A 15,651-nucleotide genomic window follows, 5' to 3' on the forward strand; every position below is an offset into this window, starting at 1 on the left:
ATGCCAGTGCTGCTGGGCTCACACTTTGCACACACAGCCCTGCCACTCCATGCCAGTGCTGCTGGGCTTGCACTATGCCTTCCCATGCCAATCACAAGTCATTTGTTTGCTGGTCTATTTTGGAATTCCAGTTGAATCATATCTTTACTGGATAGGTTAAGTGCCTTGGAATACTCACTGGCACATTTCCCCAGGAGACATCAACTGCTTTCAAGAAGTGCAATGTTTTCTTCAGATTTCAGCTTCTTCCAGGTTTCAATTTCTGCTTATCATGTTTATTATAAAACAAGTTTCATCATGCAAATTAAGAATAACCAGGAGGGCCTGGAAACATGGCTCAGGGGCTAGGAGCACTTCTTGTACTTGTGGAGGACTGGGTTCAGCTCCCAACACCTACACATCAGCCTACTACCATCCATAACTCCAGTTCCAAGGATCTAATGTGATCTTCTGACAATTGTGGGTAGCAAGTACACAGAGTACATCTACATAGAGAAAACACTCATACAATGATAAACAAATTTTAAAATAACCATGAAATGTTCAAATGTAAATAGTATTATCATATTAGCATATAAGAACAGACACTCTCAGGGGCTGGTGAGATGGCTCAGCAGATAAGAGCACTTCCGAAGGTCATGAGTTCAAATCCCAGTAACCACATGGTGGCTCACAACCACCCATAATGAAATCTGATGCCCTCTTCTGGTGTATCTGAAGACAGCTACAGTGTACTCATTTATAATAATAATAAATAAATCTTTAAAAAACAAAAAAAACAAAAAAACACTGGGTTCTTTTCCAAAGGTCCCAGGTTCAATTCTCAGCAACCACATGGTGGCTTACAACCATTTCTATTTATTTATTTATTTATTTATTTGCTTTTTTTTGGTGTAGCCCTGGCTATCCTGGAACTCACTCTGTAGACCAGGCTGGCCTTGAACTCAGAAATCCACCTGTCTCTGCCTTCCAAGTGCTGGGATTAAAGGTTTGTGCCACCACTGCCCAGCACTTTTTTTAAAAATTCTGTTGATTGATTGATTGATTGATTTTTTTTTTCAACAAGGTTTCTCTGTATAGTTCTGGATGTCCTAGAACTTGCTTTGTAGACCAGGCTGTCCCTTAAACTCCTCTGTCTCTGCCTCCCAACTGCTGGGATTAAAGGCATTCACCACCTCCTCCTACTTAGCACTGGACTGTCCTGGAATTCTCATTGGAGACCAGGCTGACCTCGAACTGCCTGCCTCTGCTTCCAGAGTGCCGTGATTAAAGACGTGTGCCACAATGCCCAGTATAACGGTCCTTTTGAAGTAGTAAAACTGGAGATAGTGTCAGGGTGGCCATGATCATTTGCCACTGACTTCACAGCGGTCCTCCACCATGCTCTGGCATTTTTTTAAGCACTCACATGCCAGATGCTCTAGTAGCGTGCGGTCTAACTAGCTGAATCCTACCAATAATCTTCGAGATAGTGTGATTATTTCCAGAGAAGAAAAGCAGAGGCTCAGGGCCTCTTAGAGTGTTTTCCTAGAATGCATGAAGTCCATGGGTTCTGGAGACAGAAGGATCAGAAGTCTGATCCAAGGCTGGCCTGGAGTACATGAGACCCTGCCTCAAAATGTGTGTGTGTGTGTGTGTGTGTGTGTGTGTGTGTGTGTGTGTGTGAGAGAGAGAGAGAGAGAGAGAGAGAGAGAGAGAGAGAGAATAGAGTTTCAGAGTTTCGTTAATTTGCTCAAGGAACTCAGAAGAGAGTCCATTCTGGAATATACGGTATGCCCAGAGTCATCAAGAAGGTATCTTGTCTCTTCCCTGAAAAAAAAGTGAGCAGAGTTTTAGGAGAGCGCCAGACTGCGGAGCAGAAGGGGTTATTCCCACTGAGACGCAGGCGCTCGGGCTCCTAGAGCGGCCGGGCGGGAGGAGCGCGCCTTCCCGGGGGCGGGATCCTCCTGGACAGGTTCGTGGGAGGGAGGACCGGGCGATGCGGTCCTCTGTCCACCCTTGCTGCCACCGGTGAGCTTTGGGAGCCATCCCCGGAGGCCTGCGGTGGGTTAGCCGGAGATGGAGATGGTCCCAGCCTCGTGGCTCTAAGGTTTGAGTCTTGGCTTGGCTGAGGTCACTCATCTGGAAGGTTGAAGCAGGTGCTCAGGTTATTTACCCTCAGGGTCTCATTACCGCTGCACATCTTGGGGAGTTAGTGTAGTTACTTTTTCTAAGGGCTGGTGGCCCTTCCTCCAAAAGAAGATAGCGGTTTGTTTGGAGACAGACCGTTATATCCAAACTTCCTACCTTTCCCACCTGCCACTCAGCCACTTCCTGGGTTCCAACTTCCCAGGCCTTCGCCTCATCACCTCTTTTTTTTTTTTTTTTTTTTTAAAAGATTTATTTATTTATTATGTGAGCCACTATGTGGTTGCTGGGATTTGAACTCATGACCTTCCGAAGAACAGTCGGTGCTCTTCCCCGCTGAGCCATCTCACCAGCCCAGCCTCATCACCTCTTGATTTGTCAGAAACCAGTGCTCCCTGCAATCTTGGCTGTTCCTATCTTTACCTCCTATGCCACCTTTCCACGGGATACTCCACATAGACTCTCATACCTGTGACCTCTGTGTAATCCCTGGCTGACTTCAGACCCAGCCCCTTCAACCTGTCATTCAAAGCAGTTTGAAATGTGGATCCAGTCACAGGCTGGCTGGTGCAATCGAGAAATGGATTTTACACCAGAGGCTGTTATATAGAAAAATCCTGTCTCAAAACAAACAAAAAACAACAACAAAAAAGAGAGTTATAATTTGTTTGATACTGAGCTTGGTCCCATATCTGAAGCCAGGACTGTATCCCGGAATTAGCTCATCACTAATTATAATGACATACTTAAAAACCTCATTCTGCCAAGCAGTGGTGGCACACTCCTTTAATCCTAGCACTTGGGAGGCAGAGGCAGGCAGATTTCTGAGTTCAAAGCGAGCCTGGTCTACAGAGTGAGTTCCAGGACTGCTAGGGCTATACAGAGAAACCCTGTCTCAAATAACAAAAGACAAAAACAAACAAACAAACAAAAACCCTTCATTTCCCACTAGCTTAGAAGATTCAAAAGGAAATTTTAAAAATGTCTAGGTTCACTTTCTTCTTTTCTTTTTTTTCTGTTTTGTTTTGTTTTTTATTTGAGACAGGGTTTCTTTGTATAACTTTAGCTGTCCTAGAACTAGCTCTGTAGACCAGGCTGGCCTCAAACCTCTGCCTCCCGAGTGCTCATATTAAAAAAGTGTAAACCTGTATACCTAGCTAAGCAATTACTGTTCTTGTTAGACCTAGACCTACTGACCTAGACCCAGGTTAGCTTCTTAGAGCCCACGTGACGCACAGACTACCTGCTACTCCAGTTTCAATGGATCCAGTGCCCTCTTCTGACCTCCGTGGGCTTCTGCACACATGTGGTTCACAGCCATATACCCAGGCACACACATATACTCATAAAAAACTAAGTAAGTACCTTTTTTGGTTTGCTTGTTTGTTTGTTTGTTTTTGGTTTTTCGAGATAGGGTTTCTCTGTATAGCCCTGGCTGTCCTGGAACTCACTCTGTAGACCAGGCTGGCCTCGAACTCAGAAATCCACCTGCCTCTGCCTCCCAAGTGCTGGGATTAAAGGCGTGCGCCACCACCGCCCGGCTTGTAAGTACCTTTTTTAAAGATTAATTTATTTTATGTATGTGAGTACACTGTCGCTGTCTTCAAACAGAGCAGAAGAGGGCATCAGATCCAATTAGATGGTTGTGAGCCACCATGTGGTTGCTGGGAATTGAACTCAGGATGTCTGGTAGAGCAATCAGTACTCTTAACCTCTGAGCCATCTTTCCACCACCCAGTAAATACTTTTTTAAAAAATGAAATAAAAATTTGTCGGCTGGGCAGTGGTGGCACATTACCTTTAATCCCCAGTACATGGGAGGCAGAGGCAGGTGGATTTCTGAGTTCAAGGCCAGCCTGGTCTACAGGGTGAGTTCCAGGACAGCCAGGGCTACACAGAGAAACCCTGTCTCAAAAAAAATAAATAAATAAAAAATTGTCTACTGGGCTGGCAATATGGTTTAGCAGCTAAAGGTACTCGCTGCCAAGCGTGATGACATGTATTGGGGCCACAAAACCGAGATTGTGATAGAGAGAACCAATTTCCACAAGTTATTGCCTAACCTCACATGCAGGCTCCAACATTCACATACCCACACAAAAATATAATGTTAAAATTAAGAATATTATTTTATTTGTTTATATATGTGTATGTTTATATGTGGATATACATTTAAGTGTATGTGCATGTATGTTTAAGTATATGTGTATGAATGTATATGTGCATGTATGTTTAAGTATATGTGCATGTATGTTTAAGTGTATTTGTAGAGGCCAAAGGAAAGTATGGTGCCTGCCTCCCGTCACTCTCCACCCACTCTTTTGAGATGTGGTCTCTCTCTCAACATAGGGCTTGCATTTTCTCACGTAAACAGGAAATCAGGAAGCCCCACAGACCCTCCTGTCTCTGTCACCTAAAAGCTACGGTTACAGATGTGTGTGCTGGATGCCTGTGTATGTAGGTGCTGGGACCTGAATTCCAGCTGTCATAATTGTACATACAGCAAATGCTTTCAACTGCTGAGCCACCTTCCCAGCCCTGAAGACAAATGAGTTCAGCAGATCTGTAACAAGCAATGGGACTAAAGCAGTAATACAAACTCTCAAATAAAAAAGGTACAGGACCTAGTGTATTCATTGCTGAATCCCACAAGACCTTTAGTGATCAGCAATAGGAAAGAACGAACTACTTACTGGACTTAAAAAAGAAAGCAAGAGAGCAAGCAGGAGGGAGGGAAGGAGAGAAGGAGGGACAGAGGTAAAAGGATGGAGGGAGGGAAAGAGGGAGGGAGACAGAAAGAGGGAGGGAGAGATGTGGGATGTGTATGGGTGTTTTGCCTGCATGCATGTCTGTGCACCACTTTCATGCCTGGTCCCTGCAGAGGCCAGAAGATGCTGTCAGATCTCCTGGAACTGGAGTTACAGTTGTGAGCCTGTGGGTGGGTCCTGGGAACTGAGTCCAGGTTCTCTGTAAGAGCACCAGTGCTCCTCACTGCTGAGCCATCATTCCAGCCCAGCTGCCCAACTCTTTACAAAGCCAGTCAATATTACCCCATACCAAAAAGAGATAAAACTACCACAACAAAAAAATTGCAGACCAATCTCCCTGATGAACATTGATACAAAAATTCTCAATAAAATATTTGCAAACCAAGTTTAAGAACACATTTAAAAAAAAATTCATTCTTGGGACTGAAAGGATAGTTAGCAGTTAAGAGTTCATGCTGGCCAGGCAGTGGTGGCACACACCTTTAATCCCAGCACTTGGGAGGCAGAGGCAGGTGGATTTTTGAGTTCGAGGCCAGCCTGGCCTACAAGAGTGAGTTCCAAAACAAAAACAAAACAAAACAAAAAGCCTTAAAAAGTTGTTTGCCAGGATGAAGTTGGCTTTATTTCAAAGAAGCAGGAATGGTCTATAAATGTAATATGTTGTATAACTGGACTAAAGGTTAACAGATGTGGAAAAGACCTTTGACAACATCCAACCAGACAGTTTCCTGATGAGATCTTTGAATAACTAAGAGTAGGAGGCACATGGAGCCACAAACCCAACATAAAAATGGTAACACACAACAGCCTTGTAGACCAGGAATGGTGGTATAGGTCTTGTTCCTAGAGCTCAGAGAGGCAGCTGGATCTCTGTGTGTTCCAGGCCAACCAGGGCAAAAGTGAGACCCTGTCTTAAAACAACATGTAACTGGGCGGTGGTAGCCCACACCTTTAATCCCAGCGCTTGGGAGGCAGAGGCAGGTGGATTTCTGAGTTCGAGGCCAGCCTGGTCTACAGACTGAGTTCCAGGACAGCCAGGACAACACAGAGAAACCCTGTCTTGACAAAAAAAAAAAAAAAAAAAAAAAAAAAAAAAAAAACCCAAAAAACAAAAACAAACAAACAAACAAAAAATGTAGCCAACCTTGTACTAAATAGGTAGAATCTGAAAGCATTTTTCCTGTTTTTCCTGATGACAGGAACAAGACAGAGCTGTACTCTTTCTCCTCTCCACCCATTATAGTGCTATACATTTTAACTAAGTCAAAAAAGAGAAAGAAAATAAATAAGATAAAAAAACAAGTAAAAGAGAAATAAAAGAATCACCACTATTGGCAGTTAATATGATTCTACACATTAGACCTACAGGCTGTGCAGAAAGTTCTTAGAATTGATGAGCTCTTTTAGCAGAGCAGCAAGATACAAGATTAACACACACAGAAAACCCGCTATCCTTTCTACACACCAATAGCAAGCACTCAGAGGAACTGACTGGGTGAGGCTGGGGAGATGGCTCGGCAGTTAAAGGTCATTGCCTGTTTTTGTGGACCAGGGTTTGGTTCCTAACACCCACAAACTTAAGAAGACACTAACACATGGAAACCTCTCTGCCCCAGATGCTCATGGGTTGGAAGCATAGAATTCTGGTAATAAGAAGAGCATGACACCGTCACAGATGTGTAAAACAACCAGACAGAGAACAAGATCCAGATAAAGCCACACAGCCACAACCACCTGATTTCTGACAATGATGTCAAGAATAAACGACAGAGAAATCCAACCTCTTTAACATGGTGCTGGGAAAACTGGGGTCTACATGACAAAGACCAGGCTAGATCCTATCTCACCCCTCCCCCAAAGTGAGCCCTAAATGGATCAAACACCTTTAACAAAAGACAGGAGACTCTGAAACTGTTAGAAGAAGAATCAGGAAAGACATTTCAAGATGAGGACATAGAGAAGACTTTGAAAAGGACCCCAGTGTCCAGGGGAAAGGCCAGCGAGTGATAAGTTAGACCTAGATCCAGTCTACTTTCTGTTGCTGTGATAAAAACCATGATGACCAAAGGAACTTGGGAGAAAAGGGTTTATTCACATTTATACTTTCAGGTCTGGGAGGAAAGGGTTTATTTAAATGTATATTTTCAGGTCTGGGAGGAAAGGGTTTATTTAAATGTATACTTTCAGGTCAGGGTTTAACATTGAGGGGAGTCAGAGAAGGAGCTCAAGCAGAAGCTGAAGCATAAACTGATGCAGGTTCTGGATGCTAACATAAACCATGGAGAATGCTGCTTAGCCCTTTCCTTCCTGGTCGCTCCTGTTCAACCTTCTGAGGAGTGGCACCACCCACAGTTCAGTGGGTCCTCCTAAATCAAATCAAGACAGTTCCTCATAGAAAAACCCTGTCTCGAAAAACAAACAAACAAAACTTAGAATATATAAAGAATTTAAAAAACAAACAAACAAACAGAACCCCCAACAATTGAGCAACAACAAAGGCCTAAAAAGACAGATCAGTGGTTAAGGAGCACCGGCTGCTCTTGCAAGAGGATCTGGGGTTTGGTTCCCAACATCCACACGGTGGCTCATAATTATCAGTAACTCAAGTTCCAGGGTATCTGGTTCCTTGCTTCTGTCTCCTTCAAGTGCCAGGAGAGCACACAGCATTCAAACATGTATTCAGACAAAATACCCATACACATGAAAGAGCAATACATCTTTTTCTTTTCCTTTCTTTTTTCGAGTCAGGGTTTCTCTGTGTAGCCCTGGCTGTCCTGGAACTCAGTCTGTAGACCAGGCTGGCCTCGAACTCAGAAATCCACCTGCCTCTGCCTCCCAAGGGCTAGGATTAAAAGTGTGTGCCACCACCACTGCCTAGCCACTGAAATTATTTCTAACAACCAGAATTTACACTGCTGGTGGGGAATAGAATCTACTTCAGATTCTATGGCAATCAGAACAGCAATTTCTGGAAAAACTAAAAATACACCTGCCTTCTGACCCAGCTATATCCCCTTGGTTTTTACCCAGAAGGCTTTAGGTCCACGTATCATAGAGACACCTCTACCTTGGTACTCACTGCTGCAGCAACAGAGAAATGAATAAGGAAGTGTGCTGCATAGACAGATCCAAACTTTTTTCTCTGAGACAGGGTTTCTCTGTGTAGTCCTGATTGTTCTGGAATTCATATTATAGACCAGGCTGGCTTCAAACTCAGAGACCCACCTGCCTCTGCCTGTGGCTCTCGGGATTATAAGCATGCGCCATATCCAGCCGTAGGATTTCATGTAGTCTACACCTGGATGCCAGCCCCAGAGGACTATTATGCAAATGGAGGCTGTGCCCTGGTCTCTCCAATTCACTTCATTCTTGGGACCCAGCACTATGTTCAGTGGCCACTCAGAGTCTGGGGAACCTTCACATGCATCTAGGGCAAGTGCCCCACTGCACTTAATGAACCTGAGACCCATGTGACTGCCCCACAACACCGACACCATCTTCCCTGGACAGCAGATTTTGTTCACCAAGTCCAGGGCTACTTCTACTCTGTGAGCCTTCCTGACAGCCAGCCATCAGCACGGAGTGCTGGCTAAGTTAGGATAACCAAGCCACCACTGCACGGGGTGCACGGTGGTTCACTTCCATAACATGCACTCCTAGGGACAGATGCAGGTGAATCACGAATTTAAGGCTAGCCTGGGCTGTGCAGTGAGGCTGTGAACAGAAGCCTGAGATAGGGGCTGGAAAGATTGGTAAGCAGTTAATAGCGCTTTCAGAGGACTGGGGCTTCGGTTCTGGGCACTCACATGGGGCAGTTCACAACCACCTGTAATTTTGGCTCCAGGGAATCCAATGCCCTCTTCTGACCAAGTCTACCACCCAAACCCCATATACATATAAGTAAAAATAAGAAAATTTCTTTGCCGGCGGTGGCGGCACACGCCTTTAATCCCAGCACTTGGGAGGCAGAGGCAGGCGGATTTCTGAGTTTGAGGCCAGCCTGGTCTACAGAGTGAGTTCCAGGACAGCCAGGGCTACACAGAGAAACCCTGTCTCAAAAATACAAAAAAAAAAAAAAAAAAAAAAAAAAAAAAAAAAAAAAAAGAAAGAAAAAAAGAAAAGAAAATTTCTTCATGAGTTCAAGGCCAGTTCTATATAGTGAATTCTGGAACAACCAAGCCTGTGGAGAAAGTCCCTGTCTCAAAACAAAACAAAATGCAACAAAACACAACAACAAAACCAAGTAGACAAATATGTATATTAAAGCCCAATTAATATAAAATGTAATAGACATGGATATAATATGTGACCAATAAACAATTACCCATGAAAATGACATTATCCTATGCATGCAAAATACATACCAGTTTCATTGGAAGGTCTGTGTGCCTGTCTTCCCTAGCAGCTAACTACTACAAGGCCTGGTACGTGGCAGACATTGTAGTAGTTAGCTACAGTGTAGTAGTGGTAAGGGCTGAGGATGCATGCACTGTGATGAGGTTCTTTAGATGAGTCACAGATGCTGAGTTTCTGGTCACTCCATGGCTGCAAGCACCACATGCTTAGCCGTCCAAAGGTGCTTAAGAGGCAGCCCCAGAAACTGGAGGTCTAGAAGCCTTACTCACCCTTGAAGGCCAGAGCACTTCACAGCCCACCAACCAAGAGGCTCTGCTCTGGATCCAGTCGTATCTATGAGACCTAGTGGGCAAAATCCCAGCCTGATTCTGATTCCACATTCCAAACTCTAGAATGAGTGCTAACAGACATTGCCCTGCTCCAAGGGCTTGCCCACGTGTCCATGGAGGTCTCCTGCCTTGCCACGGCTGAGCCCCCAACACTGCAGGCAAGAAGCTTGGTATCTGGGGTAAGGCAGAGCCAGAGAGAGGCAGGGCAGGGCAGGGCAGGAAGAGCCCTTGAGAAGTTCCCTTAGCCTTTTCCAGACTTGGAATCAGAGAAAATCGAGATTCACAGCTTTAACTCAGAATTTCAGGTGTAGGGAGTCTGAAACACTGTTGGACATTTTATTAAAGATATTTTACTATGGGTTGTTATGACTAAGGAGAAAAGGAGTGCTTAGAAAGAGCGAGCAAGCTTGGCTGAGGCTTCTCTGACAGTGTTCCCTCTGTCAGAATAAGACAAGTCCCAAGTTCAGCTGGGACTCCTGGAAGGAGAGCTGCGGTTAAAGAAAGGGAAGTGGACCTGTTTAGAAATAGCTTTTGGGCTGGGCGGTGGTGGCTCACGCCTTTAATCCCAGCACTTGGGAGGCAGAGGCAGGTGGATTTCTGAGTTCGAGGCCAGCCTGGTCTGCAGAGTGAGTTCCAGGACAGCCAGGGCTACACAGAGAAACCATGTCTCAAAGAAAGAAATAAATAGTTTTTGGGAGCAATTCCAATCTTCGTTGTTCTCAGTCCAGTCCACTACCAAATGCCATTCACGAATCAGCTGCAGACCTCAGCACACACCACACAGGACTACAAGTGCAGTTCAGTCCTGAAGAAACAGCAAGGTTTGCCAACTGCTGGTGGTGAAGTCTACCATGGAAGTCGAAAGACGCCACAGGAACCTCATGAGAAGTTCTTCGGTGAGTGTCTCTCTATGACTTCACCATAAGTGAAGCTCAATGCAATGTAAAGCAAACCAATACATATGTGCCATTAGTGAAGAATACCGAAGCGGAGCAAAGCAAGCCAGTGCTCAAGCTCCCACTGTCCTGGGGTCATATTTCTATTCCTTCCAAATATCACGTGTCCTTTCATGTGTCTGCTATAGCAACACCTTTCACCTGTGTGCCCAGCAAAGCATCGTTTGACATAACCGACTTTCCAAAGAAACCGGAAGTTCCCACTTTAAACCCCTGAGTCAGTGTTGCTATAAAACTTCCAACCTAGCAGGGCAGTGGTGGCACACGCCTTTAATACCAGCACTCGGGAGGCAGAGGCAAGGCGGATATCTGAGTTCGAGGCCAGCCTGGTCTACAGAGTGAGTTCCAGGACAGCCAAGGCTACACAGAGAAACCGTGTCTCGGAAAAAAGCAAAACAAAAAACAAACAACAACAACAACAAAAACTTGCAACCTGCTGGTTCTTTCCAAGTGCTTTAAAAAAAAAAAAAAAAAGGATTTATTTAGGCTGGTGAGATGGCTCAGCATTTAAGAACACTGATTATTCCAAAGGTCCTGAGTTCAAATCCCAGCAACCACATGGTGGCTCACAACCACCCGTAATGAGATCTGACGTCCTCTTCTGGAGCGTCTGAAGACAGCTACAGTGTACTTATGTATAATAATAAATAAATCTTTGGGCTGGAGCGAACGGGGCTGACCTGGAGAGAGCAGAGGTCCTAAAAATTCAATTCCCAACAACCACATGAAGGCTCACAACCATCTGTTCAGCTACAGTGTACCCATATACATAAAATATACATAAAATCTTTTTTTAAAGATTTATTTATATTTATATGAGTACACTGTAGCTATCTTCAGATACACCAGAAGAGGGCATCAGATCTCATTACAGATGGCTGTGAGCCATCAGGTGGTGGCGGTGGCTGGGATTTGAATTCAGGACCTCTGGAAGAGCAGTCAGTGCTCTTAACCGCTGAGCCAGCTCTCCAGTCCCCCAAGTGCTTTTTTGTTTTGGTTTGGTTTTTTTGGTTTTTGGCTTTTGTTTTTTTTTTCTTTTGAGACAGGGTTTCTCTGTGTATCCCTGGCTGTCCTGGAACTCACTCTGTAGACCAGACTGGCCTCGAACAAGTGCTTTTTTTTTTTTTTAAAGTTTTGTTTGTTTTTATTTAATGTATATGTTTGCCTCCGTGTGTATCTGTGTGCCATGTCCATGCCTGTGCTCTTGGAGGCCAGAGAGGGTTGGGCTCCCCTGGAACCTGCGTTAGAGACAGTTGTAAGCATCCATGTGCATTAGAGAAGCAGACCGGGGTCCATTCTACACAAGAGCAATGTGCTCTCCTATTGAGCCCTCTCTCCAGCCCACTGGCTGCTTCCTTTTTTTTTTATGGTTTTTCGAGACAGGGTTTCTCTGTGTAGCCCTGGCTGTCTTGGAACTCGTTCCGAAGACCAGGCTGGCCTCAAACTCAGAAATCCACCTGGCTATTGTTTTATCTCTACATTTCAAAGCAATTAGTACTATTTCCTGCATGGGTTTTCCAAGGCTCTGACAGTACCACATACTGAAAGACCCCTGGGGGAGATCCCCACTCAAATCTCAGGAGGACGTACACCCAAGGAATCACGAGAGACCACATCTTGATGTAATTTCAAGAGGTATATTTTAATTTCAGGACGCCCTGGTTCGGCACCACAGTTATCTCACGCAGGAGATAATGGAGCCGACCACAAGGCTTGAAAGTTAGGGGTTTTTATAGGGAAAAGGTCTGAGGGAACAAAGGGATCAGTGTGGTCATACATGATTGGCTAGTTCAAATATTAACTATTACGTGCAGAACAAAGTGGAAAATTCCTAAGGTTGGTGTTAATCTGAGTCAACAGAGCATCTGACCTTAAACCATATCTGAGAGGACCAGATGGTCCATTACTTAGTGTCCGCCAGGCACGTCTTTACAGGCCTGGGCCTTGGACATGTCCTCGTTTGCCTAGACATGTTTTCCTCTATGTTTATAGTTTTATGTCTTCTTGACTTGCCAGCTCTTATGATATCTAACAACTTGTTTGCTCTTTCCCAGGCCTATGTGGCCAGTTTGTGATGGATTCTTAGGCCCATAACTTTTCTTCCTAGTCAGCACAGGTTTAAAGCTTTAATTTTTCCTTACAATACCTACTGTCCTGGTGATGTGTGGGCGGAGGCTGCCTCCCAGGACTTGGTTGGTACACTGAGAAGCTGACCCCTGCTTCTAAGAATCCCTCTGCTGATGCTCGTCCAGTACTCTCCCACAGGAGCCACCACACTTCTGGTCCTATCCGGATACCTTAATAGCTCGTTCACAAATGTGTTCTGAAACTCAACCTGGCCATTTTAATGCTCTCAGAGACGGAGTTTCCCAGAAGTCCTGTTCTTTGAACCCTTGGGACAACAGATTCATTTTCCAGAGTCATTACTTTGGGTTTCACGGCTGACACATCGACCTGGTCAAACACTGTGAAGCCACACTCCAGGTTGGTGCAAACTTGCAGCTATTTCAGGAACAGCCTCAATCAGAAGCATTGTTAGGGGTGAGATGGAGGAAAGGGCCCATGAGCGGTGACTCTTCCAAAGCCACAGGCGCTGGGGGGAAAGCTGCTTCCTCATCCTGGTTCTTTTTGAAAGGCAGACAAGTGACCAGGGAAATGATTTGCAAGGTCAATTTGGAGCATAGAAAGGGAGAGAGAACCACTATGCCTGTCTCTGTTTTGCATTTTACTCTGTTTTCTCTATGAGTCTCCCTACATGTGGGAAGGATAGGATAAGGAAATGAGGCACAGCAAAGTAGTCCCTCTGCTAGTTGCTGTGGACCAATTGTCTTTCCCTGTTTTCACTCATTTGTGCCCACCCTCTATTTGCTGACTCTGGGGAAAGGAACTGCCTGCTAAGTCAGAAAACTGCAGCCCTTCTTTGTGACTTAGCTGACTTCAAGCTCCATCTCCCACAGGGGAGGAAGGACGGCACTGGCTTGCCTCCGGGGCTGCGGGCGATCAGCCAGAGGTATGCCGACCTGCCCTAACTTCTTTTTGGTTACTATCCCAGACTTTTACTCCTCCCCTACAACTTCAGAGCACTTGAAGCTAGCAATATGTGTGCACTGCTAAGGAGTTGTATTCACCAGACATTTACAAAGAACCGTCATACATCTTTCTTAGCTTATCAAGGCTGCTTCAGGACAGGGAAGAACTAAAAGGGCCATAGAGGACATCTAGACAAACCCCACCACAGTAAGATGACGAAATGGAGGGTTTGCTCACAGCCACAAAGAGGGTTTTTTTTTTTTTTTTTTTTGGTTTTTCGAGACAGGGTTTCTCTGTGTAGCCCTGGCTGTCCTGGAACTCACTCTGTAGACCAGGCTGGCCTCGAACTCAGAGACCCACCTGCCTCTGCCTCCCAAGTGCTGGGATTAAAGGCGTGCGCCACCACCGCCCGGCTCACAAAGAGGGTTAAGCACAGCCCTACACCTGCTTAGTCGTTACCCTTCTGGGAACCTAAATACACGGGCCTAGAGACCTCCCTGAAGAGGCAGGCTCCCTTGACATTACCTAGTGGATCCAATCCCTCTCTTATCAAGGTCAGGGCCCTGGTTCCAGACCTTACTCTTACCACTTAACCTGAACTAGATCGGAGGCTCATGGTCTCAGGGGCGGTGCCACAGAGGCACCTCTCTGAGCCTGCTGAAGAGGTTACCTCCCAAGTCCAGGACCTTAGGCTTCCCTGGACCTCCTTTGCACAAAGTCCCTGGGAAACTCTACTCGCCTGGCCTGGAGGTGTGGCTTTAAGGCAGTTATCCAACCTCGGGCCACTCCGTGTTAGGTAGGGGTGGGTCACAGTCTCCACACCCTGCCTCCTCTTGCCTCTGGCAGGCTCCAGCTGTGCATGATTTAACCTGCCTTCCTAAGCCATTTGGCAGCAACCCACCTCTTGCGACACCCTATTTCATGAAGTCAAAGTCCTTACAGAGACAACAGGGCGGTCCTGTAACCCCCCAGAGTGGAGCCAGGATTTTGAGTTCAAAGCCTGCTTGGGCTACTTAGGAAGTTCAAGAGCGATCTGGGCTACAGAACACCCAGCCCCCAAACAAATAAAAGCCACAGAAAGCAACACAGAAAACAAAGGCATAGACAACTAGGACAAAACTGCAAAATAAAAATTGCAGGAGACTGAAGAGCATTCCACAGCCGAGTAGGCGATGTTAACATGAAAGTGTGGGACTGGCTGCCTTCACTTAACCAGCAGAAGCAAGTTGGGACCGTAGAGTCAGATTTTAAGAAAACACAGTTGCAGCAAGCACACATCTTTAATGTATGGGTTCTCTCTGCCACCCCCACCCCTCTCCTTCCCTCCTTCCCTTCCTTTCTTTTAGGTTTTCCTTTTCTTTTTTGTTTGTTTGTTGTTCGTTTGTTTTCCAGACAGGGTTTCTCTGTGCAGCCCTGGCTGTCCTGGAACTCACTCTGTAGACCAGGCTGGCCTTGAACTCAGAAATCCACCTGCCTCTGCCTCCCAAGTGCTGGGATTAAAGGCGTGCGCCATCATTGCCTGACTCTTTAGTTTTTTCAAGACAGAGTTTCTCTGTATAGCCCTGGCTGTTCTAGAACTTTCTTTGTAGATCAGTTTGGTCTTGAACTCTGAGATCAGCCCTGCCTCTGCCTCCTGCATGTTGGGGATTAAAGTCATGTGCCACCACTGCCAGGCTGAGAACCTGTCTTTAAAAATCTGCTGCATAGAACTCAGACAGATGAGGTGAAGGCAGCACAGGTGACCAAGGAAGAGCTGCAGTGTGTGTGTGTGTGTGTGTGTGTGTGTGTGTGTGTGTGTGTGTAAGCACATGTGCATGCGTGTGTGTCCTATATGTGTGCAAGTGTACATATCCTGCATATGTGTGTGTGTAAGCACATGTGCGTGTATGTGTCCTATATGTGTATGTGCATGTGTATATATCCTGCATATTTGTGTGTGTTTGTGTAAGCACATGTGCATGTGTGTTCTATATGTGTGTGTGCATGTGTATATATCCTGCATATGTGCGTGTGTATCTGTGTGTGTGTATGTGTGTGTGTATGTGTGTGTATGTGTGTGTGTGTATGTGTGTGTATGTGTGTGTA

The 15,651-nt window shown here is 45.6% G+C and overlaps 1 long non-coding RNA gene across 1 annotated transcript in view; it reads left to right on the forward strand.

Moving 5' to 3' along the window:
• Positions 1–9,648: 9,648 nt before the first annotated feature.
• Positions 9,649–15,651, forward strand: part of LOC116103026 — a 16,553-nt gene continuing 10,550 nt past the window's right edge. Inside the window, exons 1-2 of the long non-coding RNA XR_004123360.1 lie at positions 9,649–9,759; positions 10,304–10,476. This is a non-coding gene — a long non-coding RNA (uncharacterized LOC116103026). The remainder of the gene's footprint in view (positions 9,760–10,303; positions 10,477–15,651) is intronic.

This window comes from Mastomys coucha, unplaced genomic scaffold, assembly GCF_008632895.1.
Source record: "Mastomys coucha isolate ucsf_1 unplaced genomic scaffold, UCSF_Mcou_1 pScaffold21, whole genome shotgun sequence".
In the NCBI taxonomy this organism is placed as follows: domain Eukaryota; kingdom Metazoa; phylum Chordata; class Mammalia; order Rodentia; family Muridae; genus Mastomys; species Mastomys coucha.